The sequence below is a fragment of the Schistocerca serialis genome, chromosome 9 (genome assembly GCF_023864345.2).
Source record: "Schistocerca serialis cubense isolate TAMUIC-IGC-003099 chromosome 9, iqSchSeri2.2, whole genome shotgun sequence".
Taxonomy (NCBI): domain Eukaryota; kingdom Metazoa; phylum Arthropoda; class Insecta; order Orthoptera; family Acrididae; genus Schistocerca; species Schistocerca serialis.
This window is the reverse complement of record NC_064646.1, coordinates 291,137,546-291,151,792: the sequence shown is the minus strand read 5'-3', so window position 1 is coordinate 291,151,792 and position 14,247 is coordinate 291,137,546.

Here is a 14,247-nt window from a genome sequence, read left to right as displayed (position 1 = left end):
CACGACGTACAGTTCTGAACTGACTGGGAGTCGAACGCTGGTTTTATCGTCGTCGCTGAAAACGCACGGAAAAGTGTTAAAAATCATACACATTTCTCATCTGGAGTTTTGCGTGCTCGAGTCGCAAATTGAAATGACACGATGGAAACTTTTGTGCCAGATCAGTATTCTAACTGAGACAGGCGCTTCATGCAGATCTTTAGAAGTTCGGAATCTTGAACAATGAAACGGTGGAACTGCATCGTCTCAGAAGCGTGAAACCCAGCAAAAGGAGAGATCTGACTTAGAATCCCAGTCCAGCATCAATATTTTCAATATGTCAAGTTCAGATACAATAAGAAATAAGTGCGCGTTGGCCTTAATGACTTTTCGCTCCTTAACACTAATAAAAATCTCTTGTAAGGGAGCAAACTGGTGACATAATTGCTTCCTCGTCCGACTACCGCCTTTGTCATGCCCCAACCCACAATTACTCTTATAAAGTAGGTAGCGCATAGGCGTCATGCTTAATGTAGATTTGAAACCACAGTAGATTCCCTACACTGTTCAACTTACTGTACCAGAGGTCAAGAGGGTATGTTTGCGGTCGTTAAAAATGATTGCCTAATGCGCGAATCAAACCTCGACCTTATGCGTATGTTGCTAGAATCATTCCAGCACACCACGAACCTATATAGAGAATTAATTCCTGATTATATCGTGAAAAAGGATGCTCCACAGGGGAAAGAGCATTCTGATTCTCCGGAGGTTGACTACAACCTGCTCGATACAATCATTTCGTTGTTCGTCAACGTCGATATGCAATAGCTGTCTAACCTATGCGTGCTTTTGACTTGATTTTGTAATCATTGAAATAAAGTCACACAACACCTAGCTACACAAACTGGCAGCACGCTAGTATGCGGAAATTTATGCTGAAGGTGTTGCTTTCCACCTCTGACTGCTTGCTGATGCTCGTATTTATGGTCTACTTATAAACATGGCGCACTGTAAACGCAAAAGCCACATATCGATCGCACACATATTTAAGTTTTCAAACCTCATTTCGGTTGACACAATTACGTAGGTAAAGGAATAGTGACCTTTTCTCATGGAACGTATTATGTGAAGAGTACTGATGCATGTAATCCACCGATGCAAAGTTTATCTAAAAAAACTGGACAAGTGCGGCTAGGACTTACTTTCTAGGATTCCAGTCAAACTTAATTATGTTTGTCGATAATAATAATAATAAATTTGTGTGAGTCAATGCCTTGGGGTAAATCTTTTGTTTACGGGCCTCTTTCCTCCCCTTGAGCTCCTCCTTAGGCTCGCTGTAAGCGCCTTTTTCGACGTGGCTTCGGCGCCATTGTTATTCTTGTTTCCATAACAGAAGTATCTAGAATGAAGTAAGTAAATGCTCTCTTCTTGAAGTAAAAAATAATGTCTTCCATGTAGAGAACAAAAAAATAAACGTCTACTAGAGGATCAAATATTGAAGGTAATGATCAAGCAATTAAGAATCTCTGTTGTTTGAAAATAAAAGACGCTGGTCTCCATAAAATAAAATAAGGTATCTCGAAAACGTAAATAAGTATACTTTTTCATTATGTCCACGACCGACGTGTCACTGCCCTATCCCATTTATCGAACAGGGTAAAGGGGACCTTCAGGTTAATGTGGACGCCTCACATCGTTGAGAGACAAAGGATGAGTTAAAACGAAGTGTCATAAATTAATATCCCGTCTGAGAATCAGTTCCACTACCTCTCGATTTCCAAATACGGGCTTTGCCGCTAGACAATCATAACCTAGACAGCCAGGCGCTCTTTGTTTATAGTGTTTGATGCTTGAGTTTGCGAGGATCAAAATATGTGACATACATGGTCGTATCTTTTGATTGCATTGGCTTAGAAGCTTAAATTATTTACACCCTCAAGGGACAGTAGACTTTAGTATTTGACATAAATTTCAACTTCATATCTCCACCCGTTCTCGAGAAAAAGGTATCTCTCCAGACGGCCGAATCGTTTGATTGCACTGAATTAGAACGCTCTTTATCTTCAAAAAGAAAAAAAAGAAAAAGAAATTCATGGAAGCATATGCCAGTGGGAGTCCTCAAAATATAACTCTATGCATCTAGATATCTTGTGTTAAGAACTGCATCCCAGAGGTGCGTCCATTGCAGTTGGCATCTGTTTCAGCTGAGGTGCCTTTCAGTCCCAACATACGAAAAGCGACCTAGGACGAGAACGCCCGTCTACGCCCTGCTGATTCCACAAAACAATCTACCCATGAGCCTGGCTGGAACGCTGTACCTTTTGCACTTGTTCTTCTGATCTAGAACCGTCAGACGTTTATCCTTTTCGCACTTTGTCGAATACTATAACGAAAATTGCTTTGTGGACGGACTTGGACTATCGACATATCTGCAAACCAGAGCTTTCTTCATACGTGGAATCCAGAAACTGCCTAACTATCATCAGAATGTTTTAGGCAATAGAGCGGTGGGCACATATTACGGATGATTAGTTTTTCTCTTTTTTTCTGTTATATTCAGTAAATCAACTAGAAACTTCATAAAAAATGCTCTGCTCCAATACAAATGAATTACAGTTGACCAGGGCACCCTAATGACAAAAGTATAATTTAACAGAACTTTACTATCCGTAACACGAGCCAGCCCAGACCATCATACATTAGCACTTTTCTGCCTGATGCGGTCTGTGTATAGTGAAGTCCTCTGTCTTACACAAGAAGCATTTTGGGATTACCACGAAAATTTATAAACCTTGCAGTGAGAGTAGACACAAAAAGAAACCCAGTTAACAAATTACTGAACGCAGCAGATATTCTACAGAACTGAGTGTTGACAAAGACTAGGATGTGTGTCGGAGTAAGCAAGAAAACTTAATTCTTAGTAAGAAATGAAGGTCAGAATTTCTTCAATTTTCCACCTTCACATCAAGGGGGTACTAAATCGAAATTACGATAAGACTTAACATGGTGAAGTTTAGATTTTCTTAATGATTTTCAACCCGGAAGCTTGCAGCACGGTAAGAGAAAATGTAAAGCACAGATGAAATTTTTTTCTTACTTTATTTTTTATCTTTTTTTCTTTTCTTTCTTATGTCTTTTGTTATGACACCTGCAGAATTCGAACATGTGACTTTTTTTTTACAGGGGGGGAGCCATGGAGGGGAGGACGAGGAGGGCAGAATGAGCAGGGATTGTAACCCGACGCCTGGTCACAGTGCCCCCTTGCCGTCAAGGTGGTAGGAATAGTGAGCGGTAATCAGTAGTGGGAAATTCCTTTTCACTTTTAAGGTTTTTAATTTATATAATTTATATTTTCTTTATATCACACTTAAAATACGTTTAATTAGCACCGAATCGTGCACTAAGTAAACAAAACAAATATCTCGGTACTGAGGTAATACCTATAGGGAAACGGAAAATGTGCTTCGTACACGATGCAGAAGGGTGCGCCGCTACTCTCCTTCATCATCCACGCATGACTTCATGCATGTCGTATGTTATTCCACCGATAATCGGGCGTGGTCTTGTCAGCACAGTCAGTCGGTATCTTCTCCTACCTGTTCATGATTCAGTTGCGTGGAGGGTTGCGTGGGACATTCCCTAAGTAATTAGAAAAATATTGTCCTTATTTTGGGTTCCGCACCATCTTGCAATGACGTTCTTGTAGTTAGTTCCAAAAGTCCAATACATCTTTAGCTCTATCGTGAAATAAATATTCTACCGCGTGCACACGGACCCACGTGACTGCGTTGGGCTTAGTGCGCGGGAAATGCTGTTCATCCGGAAAAAGTAGAAGCCAAAGTGTGATATGTTCCAGGGTCACTCGTAGAAAATACGACAAAACTTGTCGCACCAAGCGTCATACATCTTCTGCCACGTCACATCTGAGACGGTGCGTGTACGTGTCGTGTACTCCGTCGTCTGCACATAATGTGTATCGTCCGCCACACCACCTTCCAACTAACATTAGGGTTCTTCGCCTCCACGACGTTTGGTGGGCACCTCTGTCGTAGGACCACCTGTTTCATCGGTGTTACTGAGATACGGACATAACTGTGTTCAACGTTAGTGTGCCCAAAGTAGGAGAAAGGTAAGGGTACGTTTTACGTCGTCAGTGGGGACATAAGGGAAGACTGAGCTAGGGACTCCAGCAGCAAACCCGTCAAACTTTCCGAGTGGTGGCGCTACAGTTTGATGTGCGAGTTGACAGAGTCACAGCTCTGTCGTGGACATGGACTAGACCAAGACTTCCCCTGTCTGGGGGAAGGGTCAGTGACTCACAACTGACTTTGAAGAGCATGCCTGTACTGACGTAGGCTCCGAATGCGGCTATCATATGTCGAGCCATCAGTAACGGTATTGGATGGAATTCCGCTATGTGTGGATGGGGCGATCCTAGGTAAACATTGACGAAGTTCCTTTGAAGAATATCAAGGGTCCGCAGATGAAGGTGGGAGATCTGGACCTGAATTTATTGTGATAAGCCGCGGCAATTGAGGGCCGCAGTGCGCCGTATGTCGTCGTGAAACTCTACTCCTAGACATTTGATACCAATAAGTTTAGGGGGTCCACACCCTCCAGGGTCAGCCCGCCTCCTGTGGCTATGGCGACCGATTTGGTGACGTTGAGACATCTGTCTGAAGCCACACCGTATGTAGCAATCCATTCTAGTGCGCTGGTTGCTGTTGCAGAGCACGAGAACCAGGTCGTCTGCATATTCTGTACAGCGAAATGTGACAGCACGTAAGGTGCGTCCAGTGAGGCGTTGACGGAGACCACAGAAGAGCGGTTCCAGTGCCAGAGCTTAGGGTAAGGTCGATAGGGAGCAGCCCTGATGCAACGATCTGAAAATCGGGAGGGGCTGCGTGAGACGCCTCTTAACGAGCACCTTGGAGGTCGCCCCTCTGGGGAAACGCGTCACAACGTCTATGAATTGCTTTGTGTTGGAGAACGGACGTCAGATACACATGATCCACTCGATGGAAAGCGTGGCTAAAATCTAGTGATGTCAGTGCTCCCGTGACTATTATGTCATAGTATCTATACAGGGCTGTGTCGATGTTATTGACATCCCTACTGAAGTCTGACCTGGTGAGATGACGTGAGGCAGGATTGGTCTTGCACGGCTTGCTAATATGTCGCAGTTAAGGAGTGTCAGCGGGCGGTAATCATGTATTCGAGCGCCATCTGTCGGTTTGTGAACCGGTGTAATCATTCCTTCTGCGAACGCTGCGGGGTGCGGCACTGCGGGGGCGTAAGCTCCCGATAGATGTCTGTCAACTTGGTAGCCAGTAAATACGGAAAAGTTGTTTAAAACTCCACAGGGAGCACGTCTAGGGCAGGAGACTTGTTTGCCGCTCCTTTATCTATGGCGTCGATAGCTTCGTCTTCCGTAATCTCGTTCAAAAATTCATTTTGTAAAACCTATTGAACATTGCCATAAACCAGCCGTCAGTTCGGAACATTGAGCAAAACAAAGTCGTGCGTAATGGTCGAAGAAGGTTACAGTAATACCGCGTTGTGTGCTGTGGCGACAGCCGTCCGCAGTGGTGATAGCATGTATCAGCCCTCGTCTTCGCAGTGTACATTCTCGAATGACGCGGTGCATGGTGGGTCGTTCCGTTCCTTGCCCGTCATGTGTTCGCACTCCGACGATCGTCCGTTCGAGATGTCGGCGAAAATGGGCTACAATATGTGCCTTCACACGCTGTACTGTCATCTGTCATTCTGGTGTGGTTGGGAAGGAGGCACATTCGCGAAGGACGGCGAAACAAAAATCGGGGGTCTGCCGCCTCCAAGCAGTGGTTTCACTACCATTCGTAATCAAAGTTCTCCGTAGGGTCGGCTAGGCACAGTTTAACCACCAACTGATCGACATAGGATATGTGGGGTACAGTGCCCTCGATGGGGCGCCGACAATCCGGAGAAGCGAAATGAGCAAGGTTTAGATTCCAGCGATGTCATCTGAGCCACAACCTTAGGCCTCGTGATCAGAGAAGGCTACTGGCCACACCTCCGCGAACCTCACTGTTGCCGCGATAGAACAGGAAACGTAAATCCTGTTAATGGGACTAGACGAATAACTCGTGAAATAAGTGAGTCCCAGTCGATTTCCTTGGACACATTCCCCTATGTCTACCAGATGCAGATCGCTGATGAGTGTCCCGAGTTCGGCGCACGGTGAATGCCGTGGCAGCTGCCTGTGTGCTATTAAAATCGCCCCCTTAATACCAAGTCATAGTGCCTGACCTGAAAAAGAGGTGCTACTCCTTCCGCGAATAAGAGCCATAGGTCAAGACTGGGATCGGTTCCGGAAGCGGCGTACACATTGATAAACTGGACGCCTAGAATCGTTATGGTCGTTCCTGTAGCGTCGGGAAGATACCTCACGTCGTCCGCCTTGAGCCCCCACCCCCACTTGAGGAGAACTGCGACTCGACTGCTAGTGGTGAGGCATGGGACACATGACAGGTATATCCGCGGGCTTGGAGGAAGATGATGCCAACGTCTGCTGCATTGAGCATGTCTTGGAGCAGCGATAACTTCGCAAGTGTCCGAATGGTGTTAACGTTGATGGTCGCTAAAAGATAGGTCCGTAGATCGTCTCCTGCTATGCTGGCCGTCGTCAGCGTCGACGTAAATGTTGGGGCTTGTAATCTGCAGGCAGCGGCCGCGCCGTCGTCTGCTGCTACTCGGGAGGGGCCGAGATGTGGGAGGAGCGATCACTCTCCTCATCCACCACAGAGGGCGTAGAATCGTCTTCAATGTCGTCCGCCCAAGGTTCGTGAGTTAATCGTGGCTGCGGTAGGACACTTTCGAGGTGAGTGACCAAGGACGAATCCGCAGTTGTTTCTGGCTTTGTACCGGTGGCAGCGCTGAACTTGTGGTCTGTTTGCCCGATACAGCGGAAACGGGTGTGTCGAAGTCAAGAAAAGCAACAGGTGAGACCGATCTTGTGTCATCCGTTTGTCTCGCCTCGTCAACCATCCGGTCGTCAACTCGAGAATACATCTACAGGAGGCAATCGTCTGAGGGTGTACGTCGCTTTTTATGTTTCCTCGGTGACCTCTGTTTGTGGACGTGGGTTTCTGTGTCCGAAACAGTGTGGGGTTCTCGCACCGCATCCCCCTCAGGGATAAAAGCAGAGCTCGGTACAACCCTAGCGTCGAGTTCCATTCTTTCGTCCAAACCTTACGGTGGAGTCTATGGGCGGCTTTCTGCAAAATCTGTCGACTTTGTAATGTTGTCGGTCAACCCTGGACGTGCGACGGCTGTGTAACCTAACGCTCCCTGTCTTCCAAATGGTCTTTCGTCTACCATGACGGTCGACCGTGTCATCCCTGCGTAACGGAGGGCTGTCAGCGTAAGAGGTGACGCTGTGTCACCTAACTGGATTTGTGTAACCCGACGTTGAATAAACACCGAGGGTACATGACCCTCCTGGCCGCAGCCATAACAAGTACGAGGCTGTCCATAGTACGTTACGACTGCTCGACATCCACCTGTGATTAGGTAAAACGGCACGTGTTTTGTTAATTAAATTTTGACTTCTCGGGCGCCGTTGAGGATCCGGTGCGTCTCGAAGGTGTTCCATTTTTGGTCCAGGTGGCTAATTACCGTAGACTACAGTCCGAAAGCTGCGGTACTACTTCCAGCGGCACTTCGAACGGGAGTTCGAAGGCTCTTAGTTTGCGTAATCCTAGTCCTACATGGTCAGCGATGACTATTGGAGTGTTTGAACTTGAGAGTGTTCGCACATCTGCTCACAACAGCGTGATATAACTCGTCATCGACCATCTTGACGTAGACAACGCTACTTATGATGGATAGGTGTATATCGACGATGTGCTGTAGTGGTATTTGAACTTCATCACGGATGAATCGTTCGATTTCAAACGCTCGTGGTCTTTCGTGGTCGGGCTGGAAGTTGATCTTGATGGTAGGTTTTCTGTAGGAATGAGCAATAGCGACTCAGTGTCAACGGACGTGAGTACGAGCTGCGGCGAGGAAGTAAACAAACTACGTGCGCTCGCGACTCTGCGGACGGGACGCAAAGAAGATGTTCTCGCCGCTCGGCTGCCGAAAGCAGACTGTATTTAGCCCTCTTGCGAGGTCAGAACATGGGGCTAACACAACATTCATTCCCCTTCTCAAGGTGGCCACGTTACCACTGAGCTAGCGAACCAATAATTTTAGAGTAATATATAAGAAACCATCAGCCTCGATTGCGGTAATGAAACCAACCTTTACCTAGGTTTCAGCCCAAGTAATTGAGCCTTCTTCAGAAGATATACCTGAATCTATAATATGTCTAAAAGGGCATGGTCTATTAAAAATGCGGTACATAAGTACGAAGTCAATACCAAATCTTAAGCTCTGACGTACCCCTCGTCTTCACGGACGCCGTGCGGTGGGCCTCGGGAGCTCACGTGAAACTAACAAGAGGAGGCCGCCAATTGTGAAATTCAGATTCGATTCATACTGCGCATAATAAAAGCTCATGGCCAGAGGTGTAATGTGGCAAAGCACCAAGATGCATTTCTCAGCCGTTGTCGAGAAAATCGACAGTTAAAATAAACCGTTGCGGTGAAATGCCCTCTACGGTTAATAGTTTCATACAGCGTCGTGGCGCAGCGGTAAGAGCTCGGGTTTGTAATCGGAAGGTCGCCGGATCGAATCTCGCGCCATGCAACCTTTTTTTTTATTATTAGGTTTTTGTAATTCATATATATATATATATATATATATATATATATATATATATATATAAACTATTAATGAATTGCTTATGCATTTTGGTGAAGGCGGATCGCTCTCCAATTGTACCGCCTCCATTTTTCCATTTGTTTAACAGGGTGTACCAAAGCTCTCACGTCCGCACTGATTTTCGACGATGTTATAAGTTGCGCTAGGGACCGCATCTACCTTCTTTCGAAGTTAGTAGGCAACTACGCTTTTATGCGGCGGCTCGTTTCGGCCCGTTCAACATCTGTCCTTCAAGTGTAACGAGCGAGTAACGGAGCTTATATTTCATACCTGCCACAGCAAATTTGTGTTCGTGGGGTCTCTATTCTAATTCGAACGTTTGACTTACGCTATACGTATTCGTTTCGGAATATCGTTTCTACGTCTTCCGTTAACTATACGTGGTTAACATTATGAAGACAATTAATAACACTTGTGAAATACAACTTTATTTGCGGAGAACATAATGATGTTCGAAGTCGCCAGTTTTTCCACGACAAACGACCTTCAACTTATTATATGCATAATTGTTGCAACTGATTGCCGGGAATTTTATATATATATATATATATATATATATATATATATATGTGTGTGTGTGTGTGTGTGTGTGTGTGTGTGTGTGTGTGTGTGTGTGTACACACATTTGAATAACAAATACTAAAAAAAAAAAAAAAATTGCATGGCGCGAGATTCGATCCGGCGACCTTCCGATTACGAACCCGAGCGCTTACCGCTGCGCCACGAAGCTGTATAAAACTGTTAACCGTAGAGAGCATTTCACCGCAACGGTTTCTTTTAACTGTCGATTTTCTCGACAACGGCTGAGAAGTGCATCTTGGTGCTTTGCCACATTACACCTCTGGCCATGAGCTTTTATCATGCGCAGTATGAATTGAATCTGAATTTCACAACTGGCGGCCTCCCCTTGTAAGTTGGACTAGATAACGCGCTGCAAATCAACATGGCGGGAAACATAGCGCACGTCTAACTGAGACCATGACTGTCAACAGTTATATCTTAAAACACATGACTTATAGAAAGGTTGAAAATCTTAAACACAAAGCCTCTGCACCAGGTTATGAGTAAAATGTAACGAACTATGCATGGATTTATATAAGTTCGAACACACTATTCGACTTACACTGTTATAATATATCGGCCCTTTCACAACGATTGCTGCATAACGCACCCATCGTTATTAATGAAAGATGCCATATGACATGCCACAGCGAAACTGCAGTATGTAAACGCCATAATGCAATAACCTCCGTTAACCTGTACACAGATGGTAGAGTAGGTGTTTTATCAGTTGCTGTAGATATACTTCTTATTGCTAACACGCACTGAATGAAGAATATTATCAAGATTAATTTTTTTATCTTATCATTAAAAATAACGCGTGAGTGAACGAAGAACGCTATTTCAGAGCCATGTAGTAGCAAATGACCAGCATAGGTCAAATTGTGTTTTACGTCTAAAAAATATGGTAATTGCGTTAACGGACGTGCAATGCCCTTTCATCGCCCTTATACTCTATCGACCGACAGAGGTCAATTTCACTACGCGCTACAAAAGAGAATTATCGTCTCTTAATTAAAAGCTATTATTAAATAGATATGATATGATAAAACGTGCTTGGCCCGAAAAGACACGTAGGAAAATTTTATGGACACTTGACATAGCAAAATGGCATGTTCTTCACAGCGAACAATTAAAAAGAAATAAAAGATAGGTACTAATTTGCCCATGTGCATGCCATAAATGGACAAGGATGAAGTCGTTTCTGCATTGCAACTACAAATAAATGTAAAGGGAATTAAATCCCAAAAGGTCGAGACAGACCAGCTAAACTTCATCTTGTCACCTGAGGCTCCATTTCACCACTCGACCTTTTGGGGTTTAATGCAATAATGTTAGTGAAAACCTCGGTGGTCACGTACATCGCAAGAAATACAATTGAGATCTCTGGAACCTTCAGCAACTTCTGGTGGTCAGCATCGCTAAATCACTTACGCAAGCTTAGAAGGTTTCATCCCTTCTACAGGTGCATTACTGGCTACTGCTCTAAAAGTCGTGTGATCGTAAAGTGCTTTGGGCAAGTTGTTGAGAAGTCAATCCCCAAGAGATGGCCATAAGATTCTGTCTATGGCCCAATCTTCTGGGACAATGTAGTGGATCCAGTGTTGGATCTTCATGACCTGCAGTAAGTAGTGATGTACGCAGACTTCTCCTAGTCGAAGGAGACTCCACACTTATACTTGAAGCAAACGGGAGTGTAGCGCTAAACACACTTTAATAGTACTGTAATAGTGTCAAATTGTAGTAGTGTCAAACTGGAATTTCCGTGGAAAAGACAACATGTCAGATATGTGGGGACTCATCGCGACGAGTTCAGGGTGATTTTAGTACGCAGTGAAAGCGTTGGTCGCAAGATTTTGAAATCTGCAACAGTCAGTACTATCTGGATTTGGCGACTCTCAGACTCTAGCACTCAAGCTATTGTAGCATAGGGGGGCAGTAAATGAGCACATTATCTCCAAAAGACGTAATCGGCCGTGGCGGTTGCAGCGACGCGATGGATTGCAAAGTTCCTCTCACCTGGTGGTGAATTTCTTCTCACACACACGCCTCCTTGAAGTTACTGACACGCAGTTCTCAGCCGGAAAAAAGCTATAGAAAAAAAGCTGCTCACATCGTAACAAGTCGCACTAAAATTTTTTCGTCGGTGGAAGGAATTGTTAAATAAAAGCGTAAATTTTCACTCTACTACAGCAAGTTTGTATACATCAGTCACTACCGAGCCTTACTCTAAACTGTACAAAGTCTGAAAAGTCCACACGCACACGTCATTCATAACCGTAGCCAGTTTATGGTAATTCTTCACAGAAAGCTTGTAAACGGATTGTTTCTTTTGGAATTGTTCGCTCAAATATTGCTATTATTAGTCTAATGTACCACGGCGCTCACCTTTGTGAGTAAGCAACACGCCACTTGGAATTTAGTTATTTAAATGTCACCAAATGTTCCGAATTTCACACTCTGCTTTAAACCGAACTCCCTTCCACGCTCTACGGCATTTCTCAGACAGTTTGGTAGAGAAATGTGAAAGCACTCCGTCTTCAGGCCAAAAGTGGCCCATCGGGACCATCCCACCGCCGTGTCATCCTCAGTGAGGATGCGGATAGGAGGGGCGTGTGGTCAGCACAGCGCTCTCCCAGTACAGAAATATGGCAATATTAATAATTTTCATCGGAGCACCTGTCAATAGGTCTGATCGCTATGAGAGCCAAGCCCTGACTCTACTCTCTATACAAAAGAAGCTTTTAATTCCTAAGAATACTCGCAATATTCTAATTTCTATTGGCAGAGAAACACCACAGCCAATCGGAAAGCAGCATTAAGCCTGCTCAGTGCCGCGCGTATATGCAGAAATAATCAAAATTTGTCTTTGAATCGGAAAGGTAAATTAACATAAATAAATTTGGAAAACCCAAAAATGTAAATTTACTTCCCTTTTAATAAAACTATTTTACCGCAATCATGATCTTATTTCACCAGTACCATAAACTAACGAAACAGTTTATAACAAATTCCCCGGTAAAGGTAACTAACACACACGTCATTATCGAACATTCCTCATATGACCAATTACTTCATTGTATAGTATAAGAACTTAACATAAAACAGTATTTCACATTCACACCATAAACAATTAAAAAATTAAACAAACAAAATCGGAAATGAAACTGACAGTATTTTGACTGCATCTCAAACAGTGTCCGGTAGCTAGTGACCTCTATCACATTGTATAGAAACCACATACACTCGAGCCGTATGACGCCTCCTGTTTTGCTCCTAACTCTACAGCACATCTAATCACTGCTGTAATGTCCCATCTGAACAGGAGTGATGCGAGGCGCTACGCCACACAGCTTTTCACTTCTATACATCCCTACACACCACACAAATGCTTTCAGAAAAGGCTTCCCAACACTTACATCTATAATTGATGCCAACAAATTCCTCTTCTTCAGAAACACTATTCTTGCCATTGCCTGTCTACAGTTTGTACCCTCTCTATCTCGCTCAAAATAAAGTAACTCATTTATTACTTTAAGTTTCTCATTTCCTTATCTAATTGCCTCAGCAACACCTGATTTAATTAGACTACATCCATTTATCCTTGTTTTGCTGTCGTTGATGTTCGTCTGGTATCCTCCTTTTAAGACACTATACACTCCTTTCAACAGCTCTTGCAAGTCCCCTGCTGTTTCTGAGAGAATTACAGTGTCATTGGCAAACCTCAACGTTTTTATTTCCTCTCCCAGAGCTTTAATTGCTACTCTAGATCTTTCTTTTTATTTCCTTTATTGCCTGCTCAATGTACAGATTCCTACCAGTTAATAAGTCCATGGAGCCGTAGCAACGCAAGACTTCCTTGTGCAGAGTTCTATACGTTCTGTGAGATTGATTGCCTTTCGGTCATGCTTTCCGGATATGGCAGTTGTCACAAATAATTGGGAGCTAGCCTCCACATTCGCAGTCAAACAGATGTGCAGATGTGCATAACCCCTTGTCGGCAGACAGTGGCGTCGGCTCCTCACACCTCCGCCAGCCGCAAGCCTCAGGAAGCCACTGGCCGGTTCCACCTGCGATGCGATCGCGCCTGGCGGCCCTGCCGCTATCACGCCGATTACGGTCCCAGCGCTGCCGTAGCGGAATGTAATCTCTGTGACGCGGCGCTAACGCACCGTGTGCGCTGCCGATGGCAACACCGGTAGATAGCTGCAGAGCCTCCGGGGAAGACTTCACGGTCCGCTGGCGCACTGGAACCAGTTAGCCGTCAGCGTGCGTGATAAAGTGCCAGGGCTCGCCAGTGCTCTTACGAAATCTTTCCGAATCGAATACTTTTTTCTTTATTATTATTTCACTCCCCCATGCAGGATTACATTGACATCAGCGGATGCAGCCATTCTTCAGCCTACAGCTGCTTCTGTATTCAGATGTGGGAAGGTGGGAAAACATGATATTATTGAAAACAGGGCGATGGTAACGTGAAGTCGACACGCTATGGCGAGCTGCGTTGAGACGATCAATTGTGGACGATGACGCTGAAGTCGTTTCTTGCTTGATCGTTGGCTTTGAAGCTGAGGAGAAAAAGTTGTAGGGTGTGGTTTTGTGAGGGTTACACTGACAGGAGTGATCCAGCTGAGTTGTGGCATGGGAATGAGTGCTGAGGGGTTGGATGTGCTGCTAAAGGTTGAGTGTGGGTGAATAAAAAATGGTTCTGAGCATTATGGGACTTAACATCTGTGGTCATCAGTCCCCTAGAACTTAGAACTACTTAAACCTAACTAACCTAAGGACATCACACACATCCATGCCCGAGGCAGGATTCGAACCTGCGACCGTAGCCGTCGCGCGGTTCCATACTGTAGCGCCTAGAAACGCTCGGCCACTCCGGCCGGCTGTGGGTGAATA